We start from the raw sequence: 13523 nt of genomic DNA on the forward strand, positions 1-13523 counted from the left end.
ACTGTTCTAATTTGTCATTTAAAATTGTATGATTAATTGTGTCAAATGCTTTAGTTAGACCCTTAAACACTGCAGTTGCACACTGTTTGTTTACCAGCTATGGTATTGGTCATTTCCTCTGTCAATAATGCAGAATAATATCCGTATTGGTTTTCTGCAAGTGTTCCACTTTTACTTATGAATTTGTCAAATCTATTGAACATTTAAAAAAAATAATTTTAGAAAAATATGGAAGTAAGGAAACAAGTGTATAGTTTGTATTTGTCTCCAGTCTTATAAATCGATACCACTTTTATTTTCATTTTGTTTGGGAATTTGCCTGTTTGAAATGATAGATTGCTGATGTATGTTGAAGGTTCTGAAATTTCTTCAATAACTTTTTTAAAATTATTTTTCATATTAATTCAGTCTGTTGGGGTCTTGAATTTACATATATTCACTATTTTGACTAATTCCTCTTCTGTCACTTCTGAATATGGACTTCTGTCTATGGTGTCATTCAAGTCCTCAACCGACCCGGGATCTGGAATCCTTTCCACCAAATGATTTGGTCCGATATTTTACTTCTTTGTTCGTATTGTCATATTTTTTTCAAGTATTGAGGGTAATCTTTCTTAACACCATTTTTAATAATGCTGTCATTTATTAATCGCAATTAACCCAATAATTATACACCCCTTATATTTTTGGACAGCAAAAATGGAAACCAAGTATGGCATGGCAACCTTGACATTATTGGTCAAATGGTCTTGAGTGACATCATCCCCAGCGTGACCCCCCTTACCAGATGACTCCTTATACTATTTATGAGGAATGAGACATTTTTACAAAAGTGGGGGGAAAGTGAACTTTATCCCGTCTCACACTTAAGAGCATGGTTCCAAGCAAACACTTTGCTAGGTTAATAAGACTTTCCTGAAATTCTTGACCACATTTTTTCACTCCCCAACTTTCATCGCGATCAGTGCTACTTTGACAAAAAGAAACAAAGAATAAAGTGTTAAATTGTATCTTATCCGCGAAGCAGATCTCCACTCAAACAGTGCGGTCGATGTCTTTGATGTTTTCTGCTAACTTGTCATAGAATCACACTGTCTGAATGTGCATTAGATACTTCAAATGAGGTGAGGATGGCAGCTAACAAACTAAATGTTAGAGAGCCCTGCTATATATTCAAATGCACAGAAAGCATGAACAATGTTTGAGAAAGTGGAACAAAGTGACAAGAGGGCAACTTTCACAGTCAAGTGTGTTCATTGACCTTGTGGAAAGAGAAGACGACTGTGTGCTGAGAGAACATGATAACACTACTTGGACCAGATGATGTTCACAGTACAACATTGTAACAGTTTTCATGTATTTCACTGGCCGAATAGTTTGCATGACCTTAACTTGAAAATATTAATAGCTACATAGTTACATGTCCTTTTCCAAAGCACCTTTCAGGCAAGAATACTGTTTGTGTATTCTAATCCACCAGGACACAATTAGGAAGAATTGAACTGTATTTATCACATTTACAACATACTGTGAAATGAATCTCTGCATTCAACACATGTACATTTAACTGCTTTTTTTTTTAGACCAGTATGTATTTTTTAGTCTCAATGTGCTTGTGCTGTATTTTATTTTTTGTTTTTGTTTATTTCGAACATATAAATAAGAATACACAGTAATATATTACGTATTTAAAGTTTCACACTTCAGCGTGTCCAAAAATGAGTAGGAATAAACAGTATAAGTATTTAATATATAATCACCTCATGACATAATTACACAATTGCCTATGCATTTGATTATTAAATCTGATTTTTTTTTATTTCAACAAAATATGTTTGGAATATATGTTAATATGATGTTTTTACATTAACATTTAATTTATTTTTTTTCTTTCCTTTTTTTAAGACAACATAATTTAAAAAATGCACTTTTATGCAGTACATGCAATTTATTAAAATAACAAATATGTTTAGTACGACAAACATAGTGCTTTATTGATGTACATTATTTCCAGGTCAGTTTGACACAAGCATGGAAGAAGTTTAGAAGGTGTATACCTGATTTATTATTTAGGCTCAAGATTCTTCTTTGTCCATTGAAAACACTTGAAATGTCAACTGTTTCTTAAAGGGGAACATTATCACAATTTCAGAATGGTTAAAACCATTAAAAATCAGTTCCCAGTGGCTTATTATATTTTTCGAAGTTTTTTTCAAAATTTTACCCATCACGCAATATCCCTAAAAAAAGCTTCAAAGTGCCTGATTTTAACCATCGTTATATACACCCGTCCATTTTCCTGTGACGTCACATAGTGATGCCAATACAAACAAACATGGCGGAAAGAACAGCAAGCTATAGCGACATTAGCTCGGATTCAGACTCGGATTTCAGCGGCTTCAGCGATTCAACAGATTACGCATGTATTCAATCAATCAATCAATCTTTATTTATATAGCCCTAAATCACAAGTGTCTCAAAGGGCTGCACAAGCCACAACGACATCCTCGGTACAAAGCCCACATAAGGGCAAGGAAAAACTCACCCCAGTGGGACGTCGATGTGAATGACTATGAGAAACCTTGGAGAGGACCGCATATGTGGGTAACCCCCCCCCTCTAGGGGAGACCGAAAGCAATGGATGTCGAGTGGGTCTGACATAATATTGTGAGAGTCCAGTCCATAGTGGATCCAACATAATAGTAAGAGTCCAGTCCATAGTGGGGCCAGCAGGACACCATCCCGAGTGGAGACGGGTCAGCAGCGCAGAGATGTTCTCAGCCGATGCACAGGCGAGCGGTCCACCCCGGGTCCCAACTCTGGACAGCCAGCACTTCATCCATGGCCACCGGACCTGTGCCCCCCCCCCCCTCAAGGAAAAGGGGAGCAGAGGAGAAAAGAAAAGAAACGGCAGATCAACTGGTCTAACAGGGGGGCTATTTAAAGGCTAGAGTATACAAATGAGTTTTAAGATGGGACTTAAATGCTTCTACTGAGGTAGCATCTCTAATTGTTACCGGGAGGGCATTCCATAGTACTGGAGCCCGAATAGAAAACGCTCTATAGCCCGCAGACTTTTTTTGGGCTCTGGGAATCACTAATAAGCCGGAGTTCTTTGAACGCAAATTTCTTGCCGGGACATATGGTACAATGCAATCGACAAGATAGGACGGAGCTAGACCGTGTAGTATTTTATACGTAAGTAGTAAAACCTTAAAGTCACATCTTAAGTGCACAGGAAGCCAGTGCAGGTGAGCCAGTATAGGCGTAATATGATCAAACTTTCTTGTTCTTGTCAAAAGTCTAGCAGCCGCATTTTGTACCAATTGTAATCTTTTAATGCTAGACATAGGGAGACCCGAAAATAATACGTTACAGTAGTCGAGACGAGACGTAACGAACGCATGAATAATGATCTCAGCGTCGCTAGTGGATAAAATAGAACGAATTTTAGCGATATTGCGGAGATGAAAGAAGGCCGTTTTACTAACACTCTTAATGTGTGACTCATAGGAGAGAGTTGGGTCGAAAATAATACCCAGATTCTTTACTGATTCGCCTTGTGTAATTGTTTGGTTGTCAAATGTTAAGGTGGTATTATTAAATAAATGTCGGTGTTTAGCAGGACCGATAATCAGCATTTCCGTTTTCTTGGCGTTGAGTTGCAAGAAGTTAGCGGACATCCATTGTTTAATTTCATTAAGACACGCCTCCAGCTGACTACAATCCGGCGTGTTGGTCAGCTTTAGGGGCATGTAGAGTTGGGTGTCATCAGCATAACAATGAAAGCTAACACCGTATTTGCGTATGATGTCGCCTAGCGGCAGCATGTAAATACTAAAGAGTGCAGGGCCAAGAACCGAACCCTGAGGAACTCCGCACGTTACCTTAACATAGTACGAGGTCACATTATTATGGGAGACGCATTGCATCCTGTCAGTAAGATAAGAGTTAAACCACGACAAAGCTAAGTCTGACATACCAATACGTGTTTTGATACGCTCTAATAAAATATTATGATCGACGGTATCGAAAGCAGCGCTAAGATCAAGAAGCAGCAACATAGATGACGCATCAGAATCCATCGTTAGCAGTAGATCATTAGTCATTTTTGCGAGGGCTGTCTCCGTAGAGTGATTTGCCCTGAAACCGGATTGAAAAGGTTCACAGAGATTGTTAGACACTAAGTGTTCATTTAGCTGCTGTGCGACAATTTTTTCGAGGATTTTCGAAATAAAGGGAAGGTGGGACACCGGTCGGTAGTTTACCATGAGGTCAGGATCAAGGTTAGGTCTTTTGAGCAGAGGATGAATAACCGCTTTCTTGAATGCTAGGGGAACAGTGCCAGAGGACAGTGATAAGTTTATAATATTTAGCACTGATGGACCTAATAATACAAAAAGCTCCTTGATAAGTTTCCCAGGAAGTGGGTCAAGTAAACATGTTGTTTGTTTTATCCCACTTACACGCTGTAATAGTTCCTCTAATGTTATTTCATCAAAAAGAGAGAGACTATTTTGTATTGCAGTATCCGTCGTAGATACAGTTGTATCTGTGTTCATAGAACCCAGTTGTAGCTGGGATGCGTTGTCTTTAATCTCCTTTCTAATGAGTTCAATTTTCTTATTAAAGAAATTCATAAAGTCATCTGCCGAGTGGGTGGAGCTATTGGGAGGAGTCCCTTGTTGGGTTAGCGATGCTATTGTACTAAACAAAAATTTAGGGTCGTTTTTGTTGAGGCGGATGAGATTCGAGTAATATTTAGCTTTAGCTAAGGTAAACATGCGTTTATACAATATTAAACTATCACTCCATGCTTGATGGAAAACCTCAAGCTTGGTCGCGCGCCATTTGCGTTCCAACTTTCTACATGATAATTTATGAGCTCTGGTTTCTTCTGTAAACCATGGGGTGCGCCTTTTAGGGGCCCTTTTTTGTTTTAGCGGTGCTATACTATCAATGGTTTTGCGCAGGGCATTGTCAAAGTTGTTAGTTAGGTTATCAATAGAGCCGACATAATTTGGGAATGGTGCCATTACCGAAGGCAGTAGGTCAGCAAGAGTCATTGTTGTGGCAGCATTAATGTTGCGGCTGCTATAGCAGTTATTATTATTATTAGTTTGTTGACAATGAGTCAGAACTTCGAATTTTATAAGGTAATGATCGGACATTACTTTAGTATACGGGAGTACCATACCTTTGGAGGTGGTGACACCCCTGACCAGCACTAGATCTATCGTATTGCCGTTGCGATGCGTAGGTTCATTTATTATTTGTGTAAGACCACAGCTATCAATTATAGTCTGGAGCGCCACGCACTGAGGGTCCGATGGGGTATTCATATGGATATTAAAGTCCCCCATTATGATTATATTGTCTGCGTGCGTCACTAGATCAGCAACGAACTCTGAGAATTCATTAATAAAGTCCGAGTAGGGCCCTGGGGGGCGGTAGATAACAGCCATATCGAGAGGCAGCGGTGCGACAGACCTCATAGTAAGCACCTCAAACGATTTGTATTTATTATTTAGGTTAGGGGTAAGGTTAAAGTTTTCATTGTATATTAGTGCGACCCCCCCACCCCTTTTAAGGGGACGGGCAATATGCGCATTCGTATAGTTAGGAGGAGATGCCTCATTTAGCGCAAAAAGTATTGAAACGGATGGTTGTAGTGTGGAGGCAGGTAGCGAAAACGAAATTGAAGAAGAAACTGAAGCTATTGAGCCATATCGGTTTGAACCGTATGCAAGCGAAACCGACGAAAACGACACGACAGCCAGCGACACGGGAGAAAGCGAGGACGAATTCGGCGATCGCCTTCTAACCAACGATTGGTATGTGTTTGCTTGGCATTAAAGGAAACCAACAACTATGAACTAGGTTTACAGCATATGAAATACATTTGGCAACAACATGCACTTTGAGAGTGCAGACAGCCCAATTTTCATCAATTAATATATTCTGTAGACATACCCTCATCCGCGCTCTTTTCCTGAAAGCTGATCCGTCCAGTTTTGGAGTTGATGTCAGCAGGCCAGGGAAGCTAAGGTCGATAGGGGGTTTAGCTCGCTCGTCTGCGGGAACAAACTGCCGCCATTGCTTGCCTTGCTACCGAGGACCTTTGTCCCTGAATTGCTCACACACTCCGGCAGATTCAATGGGGGTCTGGCGGCAGATTTCTTTGAGTTTATCGTTGAAAATGCATCTGCTTTGAGTGTCGCAGGATATCCACACATTCTTGCCATCTCTGTTGTAGCATAGCTTTCGTCGGTAAAGTGTGCGGAACAAACGTCCAATTTCTTGCCACCTTCGCATCTTTGGGCCACTGGTGCAACTTGAATCCTTCCCCGTTCGTGTTGTTACACCCTCCAACAACACACCGACGAGGCATGATGTCTCCAAGGTACGGAAAACAGTCGAAAAAACGGAAAATAACCGAGCTGATTTGACTCTGTGTTTGAGAAAATGGCGGATTGCTTCCCGATGTGACGTCATCGCTCCGAGAGCGAATACTAGAAAGGCGTTTAATTCGCCAAAATTCACCCATTTAGAGTTCGGAAATCGGTTAAAAAAATATATGTTTTTCTGCAACATCAAGGTATATATTGACGCTTACATAGGTCTGGTGATAATGTTCCCCTTTAAAACACCTCAATTTAGTACATTTGAGTTCTTTGTTTAATCCCTTCTATGATTGAATCCCACATACTGATATACTAAAGGTTTTAAGTGTTGTAAGTGCATAAAAATATTTTAAATTGAACTTTTCCATAAGGTTATCTTACTCCTGTTCTTTTGAAAAAAAATTGTTGCACATTATATATTGGGTAACAGGTTATTGTTTGCCCTATACATGATTGTACCTGTTTTAGTTGTACCAGATCAGTGAACTTCAGTATTTGTGATTTAATAAATAAAATGTTTAAATGTTCTCTATAACCAACATTATATTCTACCCTAACTGATCTTTTTGTAAGACAGTTAATTGATGTACTTTTCCTTTTTTTCCGCCATATGTCTACACAATAGCTCAGATATGGTAGCTCTAGCAAACAGTAGAGAATATGGATCGATTTCTGGTCCAGTAATAATTTACTTTTATTGTTTATTTATATATTTCTCCCTACGTTATGTTGAACTTTTCTAATGCAATATTTCCAGCTCATTTTTGTCATGTATTATTATAAAAAGATTTATGTTTTCCTTCATTTTATCAATATCTATAGCATCTATTTGTATTTGTGTTTGAATATCTTGTGTATCTTTTCTGAGTAGCATTATTTTAGTTTTACTTCAATTGAGTTTTTTTTAATCAAACCATTTTTTTCAGTTATTCATCCCTCCTATTATCTCCACTGAGCTCTCTCCTGAACAAAACACAGTAAAATCATCTGAAAATAATACTAAGTACAAGTCCTTTGTGACTTTACAGATGTCTTTTATATAAAGGTGGAACCATTTTGGTCCTAGTATTGACCACTGAGGTACACCACAAGTTATGTTTAAGCTTGTATTCTCTGAGTTTCAAATATCACATCCTCTTCTAAGGTTAAGTAGCTTTTAACCCAAATCAAGACCCCTCTGATGCCAGCCCTCTCAAATGTATTTAATTAGTTATATAAAATGCTTTTGTTCGGTCCATAAATTCTCAGGCAGCACACTGTTCATGATTTATTGCAAACTACATGTAATAAACTAGAAAAGCCCTCAACACCCTTTTTCCACTGCAGCAAACTTTGGTGCCGGAGTAGATGAAGTCCCAAGTCAGAGTTGAACCGTATTTATGTTAGTATCTGCTTTTAAATATTTAGGATTTTTAATTGATGACCACTTGAGTTTTAAGGAGCACATTCAGTATGTTGTAAAAAAACTGAAACTTTTACTGGGATTTTATTATAGAAACAAGTCTTGCTTTTCTTTTACTGTGAAACAGAAATTGGTGGAAACAACCTTTTTACCTGTTATTGACTATGGAGATGTGTTGTACATGAATGCTACTGCTGGTTGTCTCCACAAGCTGGATAGTGTGTACCACGGGGCACTGAGATTCATCACCAACTGCGCTCCCCTTACTCACCATTGTTTGTTATACTCAATGGTTAACTGGACATCTTTATGTGCTCGACGCCTCAATCATTGGTATGTTTTCATCTACAAAACCATTCTGGGTATCACTCCATCTTATCTGTCTTGTCTTTTAACAAAGAAACAAGGAAGTCACAATCTTCGTTCAATGGATGTTCTGCAATTTGTTGTCCCCAAAGTAAGAACTGAACTGGGCAAGAAAGCATTTAGGTTTTCAGCACCGAAGGCTTGGAATAACCTACAATCGAACATTAAACTTCAAACCCTAGTTACGCTGAATGAGTTTAAAACTTCTATGAAAGGACTGCAGTCTACCTTGTCTGTATGCACATGTGTCATGTGAGCAAGTTTTAATGTTGTAAATGTGATGTTTTATGTATTTGTTTACTGTTTTTAATGTAACCTTGCGGCTGCCCTCTTGGCCAGGTCTCCCTTGGAAAAGAGATCTTTGATCTCAATGGGATTTTACCTGGTTAAATAAAGGCTAATAATAATTTATACGTACCAATGTACACATTAACACGCATACGAACACAAATCCACATGACCAAAACACAGCACACCACTAAGCGTGATTTACTCTTAATACTATCGTAAGTAGGGATGTATACCGAGTAGCGCTAGTTTTTGGTCGAGGTTCCTAATTAGGTTGGTCCATGAGCACCGTGAAGATTCTGCACTAACGATACAGTTATTGCTATTTTCTGTTCCAGCTGACTGACGTTATAATGACACACTGTTACATTGAGTTCAACTGCCGTTGCTACACATTAAAATCAGCTTTGAATAATGACAAATAAGGAAGCAACACCACAAAAAAGTTTGTAACATATCAATTCGCACTTTACTCACAAGTCACGACCACGTTGGGGCGGTATAGCTCGGTTGGTAGAGCGGCCGTGCCAGCAACTTGAGGGTTGCAGGTTCAATCCCCGCTTTCGCCATCCTAGTCACTGCCGTTGTGTCCTTGGGCAAGACACTTTACCCACCTGCTCCCAGTGCCACCCACACTGGTTTAAATGTAACTTAGATATTGGGTTTCACTATGTAAAGCGCTTTGAGTCACTAGAGAAAAGCGCTATATAAATATACTTCACTTAGCATTTTATCAACCATCCTCCTAGCGATCCATAAATCCACAAGCCAATATTAATCCACTCAAAAAAGTGAAAATCGAGGGAATATAATAATCCATAAAGTTGGTTTGAAGCAAGTTAACATCCACTGTGACTGACAGGTCTCTGGTTGCCGTCTGACGTCACTCCATTGCGCCGCATTTTGCTTGAATGTGTTTCAGTTCCTTCTGTATCTTGACTTCCAACTGGACGATTGAGCATTATACTTGCTCGCTGAGTCTTTTTATTAAAGGCCTACTGAAACCCACTACTACTGACCACGCAGTCTGATAGTTTATACATCAATGATGAAATCTTAACATTGCAACAAATGCCAATACGGCCGAGTTAGCTTACTAAAGTGCAATTTTAAATTTTGCGCAAAATATCCTGCTGAAAACGTCTCGGTATGATGACGTCTGCGAGTGACGTCACAGATTGTAGAGGACATTTTTGGGACAGCATGGTGGCCAGCTATTAAGTCGTCTGTTTTCATCGCAAAATTCCACAGTATTCTGGACATCTGTGTTGGTGAATTTTTTGCAATTTGTTCAATGAACAATGGAGACAGCAAAAAAGAAAGCTGTAGGTGGGAAGTGGTGTATTGCGGCCGGCTGCAGCAACACAAACACAGCTGGTGTTTCATTGTTTACATTACCGAAAGATGAAAGTCAAGCTTTACCATTGGCCTCTGGAGAACTGGGACAACAGAGACTCTTACCAGGAGAACTTTGAGTTGGATACGCAGACACGGTATCGTGAGTACGCATGCAGCTGCGGCTTCCAAACATTTGATCGCTTGCCTGTACGTGCGTGCCGCTATGTGCATGTCACGTACGTAACTTTGGGGAAATATATGTGCTGTATGAACTTTGGGGAGGTGAACGGTACTTTGGGCTGTGGGATTGAGTGTGTTGTGCAGGTGTTTGAGTTGTATTGGCCGGTTATATGGATGGGAGGGGGGAGGTGTTTGTTATGCGGGATTAATTTGTGGCATATTAAATATAAGCCTGGTTGTGTTGTGGCTAATAGACTTGTGTTTATTTACTGTTTTAGTTATTCCCAGCTGAATATCAGGTCCCACCCGCCTCTCACAGCATCTTCCCTATCTGAATCGCTCCCACTGCCCTCTCGTTCTTCACTCTCACTTTCCTCATCCACAAATCTTCCATCCTCGCTCAAATTAATGGGGAAATGGTCGCTTTCTTGGTCCGAATCGCTCTCGCTGCTGGTGGCCATGATTGTGAACAATGTGCAGATGTGAGGAGCTCCACAACCTGTGACGTCACGCTACTCGTCTGCTACTTCCGCTACAGGCAAGGCTTTTTTATCAGTGACCAAAAGTTGCGAACTTTATCGTAGATGTTCTCTACTAAATCCTTTCAGCAAAAATATGGCAATATCGCGAAATGATCAAGTATGACACATAGAATGGACCTGCTATCCCCGTTTAAATAAGAAAATCGCATTTCAGTAGGCCTTTAATGTAATACACACCACACACACATGCATCGGCATAGCTGTCAACAGTCAATATTGTTTTCGGTCCGTCACTCAAATACGTCCGTGTGCAACATAAACACAAACAACCATGCCTGTGGTTACAAAACGCACATCCACATAACATGCTAAGTGATTGTATTGATTTATATGATATATTTGATATGATACATCATGTAAAAGGTGTGTGTTTTACACATGCATGCCATATATACATATTATTTCCAGCAGAGTGTAATTGTAATGAATAGAAACAGAGTGATGGATCTGTGTGGTCTTTACAAGAAGATGACATCACTGCATCTCACCTTGCACTGCACACATAGTTGACTTCATCATGTTGGAGGTGTTCAACCTCTTGAGCTACTATGAATGCTAATCAAAATGCATTTTTTCACATGTCACATTCCCACAAATATAGTACCGATAAGAGTTCTGACAAATACCTGCGTCAATGAGGAATATCAATTAGGGTATTGTATCGATAAACATTTAACATCTCTAATCGTTACAATTTAAATGTTTATATATTTATCTCCATTCTTTTTAAAATTTTCTCCTTCTTTCTCTTATAAAATACTTGTAATCTAATGTATTTATTGCTCTGTTTGAATTTATAGTAATGGTGATAATAAAAGTAAAATATTATCATTCTTTATCAATATTGTTATTGCTCCATTTGAGTTGATGTAATGGTGATAATAGAGATAAACATAATTATTATTATGTGTTAATATTGTTGTATTGATGGAGGTAATATTGGATATATATATACAGTCAAGCACAAAATTATTCATACCCCTAGCAAATTTTGACATAAAGTTACTTTTATTCAACCAGAAAGTTTTGTCTTGATTGGAAATAACAAAGGCATCCTCCAGAAGATAATCAAACAATGTACAAGAGACATCATTGTTGGATAAAAATGTATATCAGGTTTTATTTACATTAAATTAGACAAAAAGTGGCATGTTTAAAATTATTCATACTCTTAGCAAATTGTCACACACCATGGGAAAATTAAACGATCTATACCATTCTAAATAGTCCAAGATGTTTTAAAGCATCCTAATCATCTGCAGTTGGTTTGTGGACAGTCATGGCTCGGACCAAAGAACTCACTGAGGACTTGTGGCTGCACATTGTGGCTGATCACAAGTCAGGAAAGGGCTACAAGGCCATATCTAAATGTTTTCAAGTTCCAGTGGCTACAGTGCAAAGTATTATTAGAAAATACAATGCACTGTGGAAAATCTCAGAGGCCGGAAGCCAAAAGTGACAACTGTGCTGGCCAGGAGGATAGTGAGAGAGGTGAAAAAGAATGAATCTGATAAATCTGGGCTCCACTGGTGGCAACATCTCAAGGCAGACAGTCCAATGAACACTGCACAATGCTGGGTTCCATGGATGCAGACCATGGAGGACATCCCTTCTCCTGGTAAGTCACACTAGAACAGGGGTGGCCAAACTTTTTCCACTGAGGGCCGCACACTGAAAAATCAAAGCAAGCGGGGGCCATTTTGATATTTTTTATTTAAAAAACCAATACAATATATATATAAATATTATAAATTTAGGTCTCCACTCAGGCTTGATCCCAGGGACCCCGAATGGTTTTGATCAAAAATATATATAAAACATGTATTATTATTATTATTATTACTCAAGGTTTAAATCTCTAGATCAACATTAGGTCTACCTGTCAATATAATGTTGTTAAAGATTTAAGTTGTGTGCCCTTTTTGTCAAAGAAAATCCTATTTTTTATGGAAAAAACACAAAATATGCAATATTTTCACCCAATAAAATTTTTAAGTGGAATATTTGAGATTATATAATAATTGGAGCCTTAAAAAGGTCAATAACTCAAAAAAACATTGATTTTAATTAATTATTATTTTTGGAGCAATGACACTTAAAAAAACAAAAGTCCCACTGAAATGATTGGGTATCCAAAAGGGTCCTACTCATTAAAGTGTTAAAAGATAATTTATACATTTTTTTTTTACTTTTAACACAATAATCTTGAGATCAACTTCAGATCTATTCGTCAATTATAAGTTTTATTGTTGTTTATGTTTTTTGTTTGTTCGTTTTAGGCCCTTCTTTAAAAAAATAAAAAAAATGTTTTTTTATATGGCAAACACAAAATATGCAACATTTTCCCCAAAAAATATCTCAAAGTGGAATATTCAATGTGACGTAGTTGGAGCCTTGAATAGGTCAATAGTTCATAATGACATTGATTTTGATTCATCATTATTTTTTAAAGAAAGAAAGAGCCTGCATGGCAACTTACGTTATTAGAGTCAACAATGCAACATTTTCTTGTTACATTTCACCTGTTTGCTTTTTTATACCACTTTTTATGTTTTGTTTAGTTTTTTATCGTATTTTTAGAATGTGTTGTGGGGCCGTTAAAAAATTACCTGTGTGGGGCAAATGGCCCCCGGGCCGCACTTTGGACACTCCTGCACTAGAGCCTCCTTGGCCTTTGCAAATGCTCATCTGGACAAAGAAGAAGATTTCTGGTCTTGTGTTTAATGGTCAGGTGGAACATAAATTGAATTGTTTGGCCACAATGACGTATGCTTCATTTGGTGTAAAAAAAAAAGAAACTTCATCTCTAAGAACACCATTCCTACTGTCATACACGGTGGTGGGAACCTAATGCTTTAGGGGTGTTTTTAAACTAATGGACCAGGGAACCTAATCACAGTAAACGGCACCATGAAACAAGAGCAATACATCGAGATTCTCAACAACAACATAAGGTAGTCTGCAGAGAACCTTGCCCTTGGACCCCAGTTGACATTTCAACAC

The sequence above is a fragment of the Nerophis lumbriciformis genome, linkage group LG27, assembly GCF_033978685.3.
Source record: "Nerophis lumbriciformis linkage group LG27, RoL_Nlum_v2.1, whole genome shotgun sequence".
Taxonomy (NCBI): domain Eukaryota; kingdom Metazoa; phylum Chordata; class Actinopteri; order Syngnathiformes; family Syngnathidae; genus Nerophis; species Nerophis lumbriciformis.